This window comes from Spinacia oleracea, chromosome 6 (genome assembly GCF_020520425.1).
Source record: "Spinacia oleracea cultivar Varoflay chromosome 6, BTI_SOV_V1, whole genome shotgun sequence".
NCBI classification, from domain to species: domain Eukaryota; kingdom Viridiplantae; phylum Streptophyta; class Magnoliopsida; order Caryophyllales; family Amaranthaceae; genus Spinacia; species Spinacia oleracea.
In genome coordinates this window covers 17,877,683-17,889,532 of record NC_079492.1, presented here as the reverse complement: position 1 = coordinate 17,889,532, position 11,850 = coordinate 17,877,683, and the positions used below count along the sequence as shown (strand labels likewise).

General features: G+C 43.7%; 1 long non-coding RNA gene across 1 annotated transcript; it reads left to right on the top strand.

The window, feature by feature from the left end:
* The first annotated feature begins 10,321 nt into the window (after positions 1 to 10,321).
* On the top strand, positions 10,322 to 11,496 carry LOC130462556 (uncharacterized). Its single transcript, XR_008923048.1, has 2 exons — positions 10,322 to 10,873; positions 11,162 to 11,496. It is a non-coding gene; the product is annotated as an uncharacterized lncRNA (long non-coding RNA).
* Positions 11,497 to 11,850: the final 354 nt, after the last annotated feature.

Sequence of the window (11,850 nt, the reverse complement as noted above, 5' to 3'; positions counted from 1 at the left end):
ACATACATCACAAATGTTTCTATTTTTCCTAGTAGTATTACTCACAGGAGGGAGCAACTGCAAAATTTTCTCCGACGGATGTCCCATACACGGATGCCACAAATCCACCACACAGTCCACCGCAAGCACCCGAATCCTTGGAACCCCACGGAAAAAATATAGTCCTTCCTGTCGATCACCCACGCCAATCACCGTCCTCGTCGAATGGTCCTGTAACACACATATTTTGTTGGTAAATTGGGCTGAACAATTTAATTCGTCGCATAATTGAGTCACAGAAATTAAATTGCAGTTTAATCGGGGTACAAATAAAACATTATCAAGCACCAATCCATCGTCCAAAATTACGGAACCATATTGATTTGAGTTGGCTGTCTGACCGTCTGGTAATACAACAGGACAATTTCCGGATGTTCGTATATTTCTCAAACATGACAAATCGCCCGTCACATGATTAGACGCTCCTGTATCAATAATCCATCGCACATCCACATTACCTTGCAATTTAGGTTGAGGTTTATTCAGATATCAAGTATTTGTTGTACTTGATTGTCGGACACACCCGCAAGGCTTTGTGTGGCTGCTGTCTTTGCGTGTGTCGCAGGCCCTCCGTTGCTACTTCCAATTCCAGTACTCACAGCGTTAGCCCGAGCAACCAAACCGGACCCTCGACCACCTCTACCTCCACGACCAGTGTGTCTGCCTCCCCTTCCCGGTCCTCTGCCACCACGCCTTTTTTCATCCCACCAGTCAGGAAAGCCAATGATTTGATAACAACTTTCTTCGGTGTGCCCCTCTCGGTTGCAGTGGTGACAAAATTTATCACCCATATCCCCATTTTTCACGCCATTTTTATTAACCTCTACTTTGAAAGCCATAACTTCTCCCTGGCCTTACCCTCCTTCACTCGCAAGTTTTCCGTATTCACAACCGTTTGATAAGCCTCATCAACCGAAGGCAAAGGTGATTGTGCCAACAACTGAGCCCGGATTGCTTCATAATGGTCATCCAAACCAATCAGGAAGTAGTGTAAATAATCTTCCTCTCGTATTTCACCGACTTGTCGAGCAATATTGCCAGTACAGCCGGCACAAGAACATCGCGGCACCCTCGAGTATTGAACGAATGCCTTCCAGATGGTCGATAGACGGCCAAAATAATCTGTTACGGACTCGGTAGATGACTGTCGGCATTCACCCAATGCCAATTTAATGTGGCACACCCTTGTACCACTAACCACGCAGTACCTCTTCCTCAAGTGTTCCCACAACTCTCCGGCTATGTCAAAATCTTCGATCGACGATCGTAGAGTCTCATCAATTGTATTCGTAATCCAAGAAACCAACATGGAATTCACAGCTATCCAATGTTTGAATTTGGTTTCATCCTTCGAAGGTTCCTTAATCGATCCATCAAGAAATCCGAATTTAAATTTCGAAATCATACTCCGACGCAACGCCTTCGCCCATTCATCGTAGTTCACCGTACCACGAAGTTTGACCGGAGTAATGACCACCCCAGGTCCGTCGCTGGAGCCGAGGTAATAGTCGAGGTCGACGGCCGGCTTAGAAGCGTCGTCCTGTATCATGATGAAATACGTATGGTGGTGTTTGGTGTTTGTTCTCAGGTCTCTGTTTCTCAACTCTCTGGTTCTCAAGTGCGGAAAAAAAAAATTAAGTTAATTAACCTAGGCTCATGATACCATGACAAATTGTGTTTAAGCCGTCCCCTTCTCATTGAATCTCAACTCATATATATAGTACATCACAATTAACCTAGAAAGGTTAAACCGGTAACTTTACATAATTAGGACTCTATAATATTAACATAATATTCTATCGTAACAGTGAGGCTGAGACCCCATGTTTTTAACCTATTAAGCCCGCTCACATTCTACGTAGTAGTAGTAGCTTACTAGCTTGTAGTATGCCACAAATTGAAAAAGCAATGAGTTAAGCAACAAGCCAAAAGGGTTAAAGGGTGGGTGGTCCCGAACCTTGCTAATTCAAAATAGATCGATAATCGATACTATTGTGTCATACTCCCTTCAATCAATTCCTAAATACAGTAAAAACCTTTTTATGTTTCATTTTAGTTGACACGTAACAAAATTGGAAAATTGAATAATTAAGCACCAAGCCAAAGGAGATGGTGGTCCAAAAACTCCAATGAAGATGACAAACAAGAACGTCTATAGATAATTAGCTATTCCATCACTATTGTGCCAATGTGCCATACCACCTATAACTCATAAGCAATAGATTGATCCTAACTTACATTTTTATACTCCTTCCGTCTCAAATTAGTTATTTTCCTTTTTTCGTATGTCCTTTGATTAGCTGTTACACTTCTAAATTAGGAATGCCCCCACAATTATTATATTGTCTCTCTCTTCCCACTAATTTTTTTTGTCTCCACACCCTCTCTCATTCAATTAAAAAAAATACACCACTAACTCCTATCACATCTACTTTTTCAGTAAAATAACAATTTATAACCAAACAATCTCTTATCCCCTAAAACTTTGTGCAAAGGTAAGTGTAACGACTCTGAGACGGAGGGAGTATCTTTGGATAGGGCATACAAATTAAAACAAATTGTTCTTATACAGATTGTCGCTTACACTATTATATTACCTCAATAGTGTAAGGTTCTTTTTTTTTGGTGCAAGGATAGTGCTATATCTTTGGTGCATTTTTTTTAACTTTTATGGAAACTAAATGTGTGTTCTCTTCTATCTTAAAATAAATTAAAAAAAACTTTAAGTCTAAACAGTTCAAATAAGTTATAATAAAGTCCAACATTTCAATAAATCTAAAATTATGATCTAAATTTGGAAATAAAACATAAGTACAAGTATAATTAGAGAAGCTTTTATAAAATTGTTTAAGTTTAGCCGTCATTCAGTCCCCAATATAAATTAACATATTTCATTCAGTCCCCAATATAAATTAACATATTTCATTCAGTCCCCAATATAAATTAACATATTTCATGTAGTAAGATTTACTCCGTATAAGTCAATATGTGCATCAAATAATCCTGATTTATTCACCCTTTCCATCCTCTCCAGAATGAGATTAACATTCATAAAATGCTTTATTATCGAAGGTCTAACCATGGCTACTGTACGGGAAGCCCTACCGGCATGCCGGTAGGACAGCCCACAACAGCTGTAACATACGCATATATTCACAGGAAACACCAAGCCTGCAGTCGGTACCTTGGGTTTACAATTCCCAGCCGGCATTGCTCTGACATCATCCATCAGTCAGACCCGAAAGAGAGGATCCGGACCCAACGGGTAATAACCCGGATCGTCCGTACAAGTAACCCGTCTATATATACGGACCCCCATCAATGCCAAAGGTACGCAATTCCACCCCAATCATTCTTATAAGCATTTATTACAGAGCTACCAGCATAGTCTGACTTAAGCATCGGAGGGGTAATTCTCGGATCACCCCCGAGGCTAGTTAACGGTTTCACTGTGCAGGATACAGTCAGCAATCTCAGTCAGAAGCCAGTCATCCCTTTCCTGTTCCAAGTCCACAACCGGAACAATTGGCGCTAGAAGGACGGGACCCCCACTTGTAAACAGAACCCACAACCAGACACACACACACAAAAAAAAAACCCCCCCCCCCCCCAAACCATCAAAATTCACCATTAAGAATGGAAGGTACGCAGTCGGATTCGTATAAGAAAAGCAAAAAACAGGCCTCGAAAACAACCCCACAAAGTACACAGACGACGAAAACAACAACCCCGCTAAAATCCACGCTGTTTTCAGCAGAGCCAATCATAACACCCGTCAATGACCAACCCACCCCCAGCTAGGGAGCAAGTCGGTAGTCAGCAAAACTACGACTGCGGCAACACCCTTACACGTCCTTGGATACTCAGTCGAGGACGACGACTCGGACGAAGAGCCCGAAAGCCCAACTCAGGATAATACGCAAATGTCGTATGAACTCGCCGGTCAGTTCTCGGAGGAACAGTTGGCCACAACAAGAGCGGTGATGGCCGCGCTGTCGGCCCTGAAACCAGCAAGAAAAATAAACACAGAACCCGCACCTAGGACAATCATGAACTAGGCAACGGAAACCCCAGTCGGCACAAAAAGGAAGAGACTACCGATAAAAAACTTGTTCGGAGAACAGGTCATAGAGCAACACGAACAACACCCCAACACACACCAGGCGATTGCTCTGCGCAGTCGGCCAGAACCTATGGTCATCGAGGAGACAAGAGAAGCGCCTCAAAGATACGCGCCGCGCCGTTACACCATCCAACCTGCAAACTCACCTCTGTGCACGGACATTCTGGAAGAACCAATGGAGAAATTGAAGTTCCCACTCTGCAAGTACGATGGATCCACTGATCCGGAGGTCCATTGCAACACATTCGAGCAACATATGATGCTGTATACAGATTCCGATGCCATGTGGTGCAAAGTGTTTCCCTCCACACTGCTGGGAGTGGCATCCGGGTGGTATAAGGGACTGCCAAAGGGGTCAATATACAATTACTGACAATTAGAAGCAGAGTTCATGCTCCGGTTTATCAGTCGGTAGCAGAGAAAGAAAACGTCAGGAGAACTGATGGCAGTAACCCAAAGGAGCGGGGAGTCCTTAAGAGATTACCTCACCAGGTTCAACAACGAGTCCACCAGCATACCAAACTTGCAACAAGAGATAGCCGTGGTTGCCCTGATGAGAGGAATGAACCACTGCGAGTTCAAAAAATACTTGGGGAGAAAATCCTTCACGGATCTGGGAAGCGCACTAGTGAAGGCCCATGAATACATCAAAAGTGATGAGTTGATGACAATCCCAAACCATTATCAGTCGGCACCGACTAGAAATGTCGCACCTAGGCCGGCTCAGCCGGCACAACAACAACAGAGTAGGGGATTCAGGAAGGATGATCAGAGGAGGGACCTCCGAGGGAGAGATCACTAGAAACGGTCAACCAACACCTACCCCACTTTCCATGAATACGTCCCATTGAACGCCCCAAGAGCCGCAATTTACAATGTCAACAAAAACTGGAAAAGGCCTCCACCAATGAGCGACAAACCCAAACCACAGTCGAAGTACTGTGCATTCCATGAAGACTGTGGGCACTATATACGGAAGACTGCAGAGATTTGAAAGATAACATCGAAGATATGATCAGGGGAGGCTACCTGACGCAATATAAAGCCCGGCAGGGCAACAATAACCAACAGAATAGCAGCCGGCAGAGCAATAACACAAACAACAGGTTACCATCCACCCAAACACCACTCAGAATAGAACAAAAGGCACCAGAAACCAGCCGCAGCGGATAGGCTAGAAATAATGGCCAGAAAGGGCCGACAGTATGGGTCATATCCGGCGGACCATGCCATGGAGGAACAATCAGTGGAGCAGGTAGAAGCCTGGGCGAGCACCGCCACCTGATAAACTATCATAGCGCCAGAAAATGGTCGTCACCCTCAGTCATGCCAAACATCTCGTTCACCCCTGCCGACTGCCGCGGTATCATATACCCCCACGACGACCCACTGGTTTTGGGCCTCGAAATAGCAAAGTTTCCAGTAAAAAGAATACTGGTGGATGGAGGGAGTTCAGCGAACATTATCTTCTGGGAAGCCTTCATTCAGCTGAAAATAGACGAAAAGGAGCTCACACGAGTCAACTATCCGGTGATAGGATTCTCCGGAGCCACTGTCTTTCCGGAAGGTAGCATCAGGCTACCGGTACAGATTGGAGAAGGGAGGACCGCAAGGGACCTAATGGTAGACTTCTTGGTAATCAAAGTGCCAGCTGCATACAACGTCATCGTGGGCCAGCCATTCATCCACGACGCACAGGCAGTGGTATCGACATACCATCTAACCATGATATACATGTCAAATTTCGAGAAAGCTGAGAGAATCCGAGGCAGTCAAGAGTCAGCAAGATCATGCTACTTGACGGCATTAAAAACATCAGGCCGATTGACCCCATCCATGAATATAACAAGGGAGGCAGCAACGAAAAGACCGGCAAAAGGCCAAGCCCCAAAATCAGAGGGGGAGCAATCTCTGTTGCCCAAGAAGGAGAAAAGGCAGAAACAGGAGTCACCCACAATCGAAAGCATCGAGAAGGGGGCTACCTTACCCAGGCTAGAGGCCGGAGGAGACGTGGAGGAAATTGAGCTGGTGGAAGGAGAAGAGGGCAGAACAGTGAAGATAGGAACCGACATTGACCCAGAGTTGCGGGTAAACATGATCGGTCTGCTGAGAGAACACGCGGATGTGTTTGCATTTTCTGCAGAAGAAATGCCAGGTATAAGCCCGGATGTAATCGAGCACCGACTGAACGTCGACAGATCAATAAGGCCGGTAAAACAAAAGAAAAGAAACTTCTCAACTGAAAAAAATCAAGCAATACAGGAAGAGGTAGAAAAGTTGCTGGCAGCAGGATTTATTGAACGACTACCCAGAATGGTTGGCCAACGTCGTAATGGTTAAAAAATCAAACGGCCCTGGAGAATGTGTGTAGATTTCACAAATCTGAATAGAGCATGCCCGAAGGATTGCTACCCACTGCCAAGAATCGACAGGCTAGTCGACTCGACATCCGGCCACGCTCTGCTCAGCTTCCTCGACGCATTTTCCGGATACCACCAAGTCAGCCTTGCAAAGGCCGACAGGAAAAAAGCAGCATTCATCACTAAGGGGGGAGTATTCAGTTACAAAGCCATGCCGTTTGGGCTAAAGAACGCCGGGGCAACATACCAAAAGCTGGTCGACAGAGTGTTTGCAAAACAAAAAGGCCGCAACATCGAAGTATACGTAGATGACTCCATAGTAAAATGCAAATTGGAAAGCGACCATGTGGACGACCTCAGCGAAATGTTCGAAACTCTACGCCGGTACCAGATGAAGCTGAACCCCAAGAAATGTGTGTTCGGGGTGAAATCGGGGAAGTTCTTAGGTTTCCTTGTCAGCGAGAGAGGTATCGACGCAAACCCAGATAAGGTAGAAGCAATACTCAGTCTACCTCAGCTAAAAAGCATCAAGGATGTACAAAGGCTGACAGGAAAAATGGCAGCCCTAACAAGATTCGTTAGCAAGTCAGCCGACAGGTCAATCCCATTCTTTAACACTCTTAAGCAGAACGGAAAATTTCAATGGGAAAAACCAAAGAAAGGGCCTTTGAGAAGATTAAAGACCACCTTCGAGCTTTGCCAACAATAGCCAGGCCGGAAGAGGGCGACAAACTGCAGTTGTATGTGTCCGCTTCTGCCCAAACCATTGCTGCCATACTAATCAGCGAAAAAGACAAAGTCCGGCAGCCGATATACTTTGTCAGCCACATTTTGAATCCAGCAGAAGCAAGATACTCACTGATAGAGAAAATAGCCTATGCAGTCCTGATAGCCGCCAGAAAACTCAGACCATACTTTGATGCACACACCATAGAAATCCTGACGAACTTCCCACTAGAGAAAGCCTTGCAAAAAATGGATACAGCCGGCAGGCTGTTGCGATGGGCAATAGAGCTGTCGGAATACGATCTAGAATTCCACCCGCGCAATGCAATAAAAGCACAAGCCTTGGCTGACTTTGTAGTCGAAGCATCTTATCAGGAGGATGAAGCCAAAGCAGAATCCTGGGAAGTATCGGTGGACGGATCAGCTGCTCAGTCGGGAGCGGGAGCCGGCGTTGTCATGACTTCTCCGACAGGAGATAAGTTCGAATACGCAATCAGATTCACTTTTGCAGCTTCGAACAACGAAGCAGAGTATGAGGCAACCATCGCGGGGGTACATCTATGTTTGTTGGCAGACGCCAAGAGGATAGTAATGACAACAGATTCTCAGCTGGTGGCAAATCAGTTTTCAGGAGAGTATGAAACCAAGGAACCGTCAATGCGTCGATATCGAGAAAAATTGAAAACACTCACAGCGAAGCTGGAAGCTTTTGAGATCGTACTGGTCCCTAGAGCGCTAAACACTGCCGCAGACGGGCTAGCAAAACTGGCCAGTTCGAAAGCAATCGAGCTCAATAGATCAGTGATGATAGAGATCATGCACAGAAGAAGCACGGAAGATAAAGGGAAAGAAATAATGGTCATCACGGCAAACACAAAATGGTACGATAATATCTGGACGTACAAAACGAAAGGGGTGTTGCCGGCCGACATCAACGAGGCAAAGAAAGTCAAAAAATACGTCTGCTGGTACGTTATATATCAGGGACAACTCTACAAAAGAGCATTCAGCCTCCCCCTGCTCCGATGTTTGACGGCATACGAGTCTGCAAGATTAATCGAGGAGATGCATGAGGGTATATGCGGAAACCATGTGGGAGGAAAAACACTTGCTTTGATCTGCCAAAGACAAGATTACTACTGGCCAACTATGCTCGAGGACGCACAAAGTTATGTCAAGAAATGGAAAAATGCCAATTGTTCGCTCCAATAATACGCATGCCAGCAAATGATCTGATGCCCATTCTGAATTCAATTCCATTAGCCCAATGGGGAATGGATATTGTAGGACCCTTCACAACAGCTTCTGGAGGCAGGAAGTTCTTGATAGTCGCTGTCGATTACTTCACAAAATGGATTGAGGCCGAGCCGTTAGCAAATATAACAGCCAACCAAGTGCGGAAATTCATCTGGAGGAATATCATAACAAGGTTCGGAATACCGACAGCGATAGTGTTCGACCATGGATGCCAGTTCGACTGCGCGCCTATCCAAGCGTTCCTGGCAGACTATCGAGTCAAGTTTGCATACGCATCAGTCTGCCACCCGCAGAGCAACGGGCAAGCCGAAGCTGCAAACAAACAGATACTCATAGCCCTCAAGAAAAAGCTGGATGAATTCAAAGGCAAGTGGGCGGATACAGTCCCAGAAGTTCTATGGGGTAATCGAACAACGATAAAAGAAGCAACAGGAGAAAGCCCTTTCAAACTATGCTTCGGATCAGAAGAAGTCATACCGGCTGAAGTAGCACTACCCACCTTCCGCATCTAGCATTACGAAGGGCACGAAAACGACAGTCTACTCAGGCACCAGCTAGACTTCTTGCCAGAGGTTAGACTGCAAGCCGAAATGAAGTCGGCAGCATAAAAGAACAGAATGAGCAGAGCCTATAACAAACGGGTAAAACATAGAAAACTGGAAGTAGGCGACCTTGTACTCCGCAGGACGGCAGCATGGTTCACGATGACGTTGATACATAGTTGATACTAGACCAAACACGACGTAATCAAAGAATTTGTTACATATAACACCCATATAGGATACGTAACTACAGAATTGATCCGTGCGTATCATACTCGAGTAGCTAGCTAGCTAGCTTTGCAATAAATAGATAAGTTCACATGCAATGTGGGGCAAATCCTGCTGGCTAGTACTACTCGTTAGTCGTTACCATACTACTTTGTTCAAAGAACTCAATCCAAAAAGCTCAACTTTCTAATGTAAGTGATAAAAAAGCAATAAACAACACGTCCATCTCTCAATGGTCCACGTGTTATGTAATTTATGTACTAGTTGTACCGTACTATTAATGCATTACAATTTATAATTGATGGCAACACCTTGTGTGCCAAGCCTGGACCTGAAAGGCTGAAAATGGACTGCCTCACTAATCAATATGAACAGAATATCATTAGTTGATTAGGATGGTCTATAACAATAATCATTTTAACATTAATTATCATTGACTAATTTGGCTAACAGAAGGTGCATGAAACATCTAAAACTTGAGTGTAGCTAGCTACATCCTATTGTGTCATAATATCATTTTTTTTTAAAAAAAAAAAGATAAGGAAAAAGAACTTAGGTTCCCCTTCGCACATAATATCATATACATATTGTTTTCGATCAGTTTTAATAACTTCACAAATAATACAAGAATACGAAGTATATTGGAATATTGGATAATTTGAGACCATAATTCACTATCCAATTATTTACATGCACTACTATATTATAGACCTTCACCCTCATGAATAAGTTACAAACATAAAATGATCTTGAGATACAAATTTGTCAAGGTCTATCCAAGTTACAAACTTAAAATGTCTAGTTTATTATGGTGTGAACGTTTCCTGTCCAATTGTTACATTTTTGAAATAACTAATGCGTTTCCAAAGAGTCACTACTTCTTAAGAGACCCGCCCCACCCACTTTATCCGCCCAAGATCCACCTCGTATATTAGGGCTTACATATATATATATATATATATATATATATATATATATATATATATATATATATATATTCTTTGGGCTTCAAGGTTGTATTGGTATTTATTGTAGTTAACCTAAAAGCCCTACCTTAGAAGCTGTATATATAAACATACGTCATTGTGAAATACAAGCAAGAAAACTATCTACCCTAATTAATTTGTCATGGTATCGGAGCTAGCAGCCTAGCAAACCATACTCACAATTTTTTTTTGCTTCTTTATTCTACCCGTCTTCTTCCTCTCAAGCAATATTTGCCATCCAAACTGACCATCCCAAGCCTCATTTTGAGAGGCCCGATAAGTCACAACTTACTTGCACCCACTGCAAGTGTGACGACCATGATAACACTACTTGTTTCAAGCTCCATGGCTACCCGGAGTGGTATGAAGAGGTGAAGAATCGTCGCTCTAAGGGAGGCTCTTCCAAGGGTGGTACGGCTTCTGGTTCTGGAGGTCGGGGTCGCGGTATTCCTGCACGGGCTAATGCCGTGTCTAGCAGCAACATCGTATGGGAGGGCAACCCTACTTCTGATGAGAATCTCTCAAACGTTGTTGTGGAGTATACACCTGAGCACATACGTGCATTACTCAATATGCTCAATAATAAAAACTCCAATATGGACAAAATGACAGGTTCGTGCTCTTCAATGCCATGGATCATAGACACATGTGCCTCTCGTCATGTTACGGGTGATGCAACCCGTCTGAAAAACGGTATCCATTATTGCTTCCCTTGTTGGACTGCCCGACGGGAATAACGTAATAGCTACCATGGAGGGTTAAGCAACCCTTTCCAGCACATTAATTCTTGAAAATGTTTTATATGTTCCCAATTTACATTGCAATTTAATGTCGGTGTCGCAGTTAATTGATGATTCTAAATTATTTGTCCAATTCACTGAATCTCTTTTTGCTATACAGGACCAACATTCGGGGAGCCTGATTGGGGCCGGTTAGCGGAAGGATGGACTCCACTATTTCCGGGAAATACCTACAGTGTGTGCGGTGACAGTTCCTGGAGTATCTACGTTTCAATTATGGCATCGTCGACTGGGGCATCCGTCTGATAGAGTTCTCAAGTTAGTTCCTGCTATTAAGAATTGTACTCGTAATATTCCAAAGAAATTAAATAAAGCATGTGGAATTTGTCCACAAGCTAAGCACATCGTGAAAGTTTTCATGTTAGTGATAGCAAAGCCATAGAATTTTTGAATTAATACATTGTGATTTATGGGGGCGAAACTCTATTCCTTCAACTAGTGGTGCGCATTATTTTTTGACATTGGTAGATGATTTTTTAAGAGCAGTGTGGGTATATTTATTGCATTCGAAAACAGAAGTTTATAAAGCTTTTCGCTCTTTCTTTGCTATGATTGAGCGTCAATTTGAAACGACTGTTAAATTCGTTCGTAGTGATAATGGCACTGAATTTAGATGTATGTTGGATTATTTTGATGAAAATGGGATCCTCTTTCAAACTTCGTGTGTTGGTACTCCTCAACAAAATGGTTGGGTCGAACGTAAGCACCAACACATTTTAAACGTTGGCCGAGCCATGATGTTTGAGGGAAACCTACCTATTTCTCTGTGGGGTGAATGTATTTTGGGTG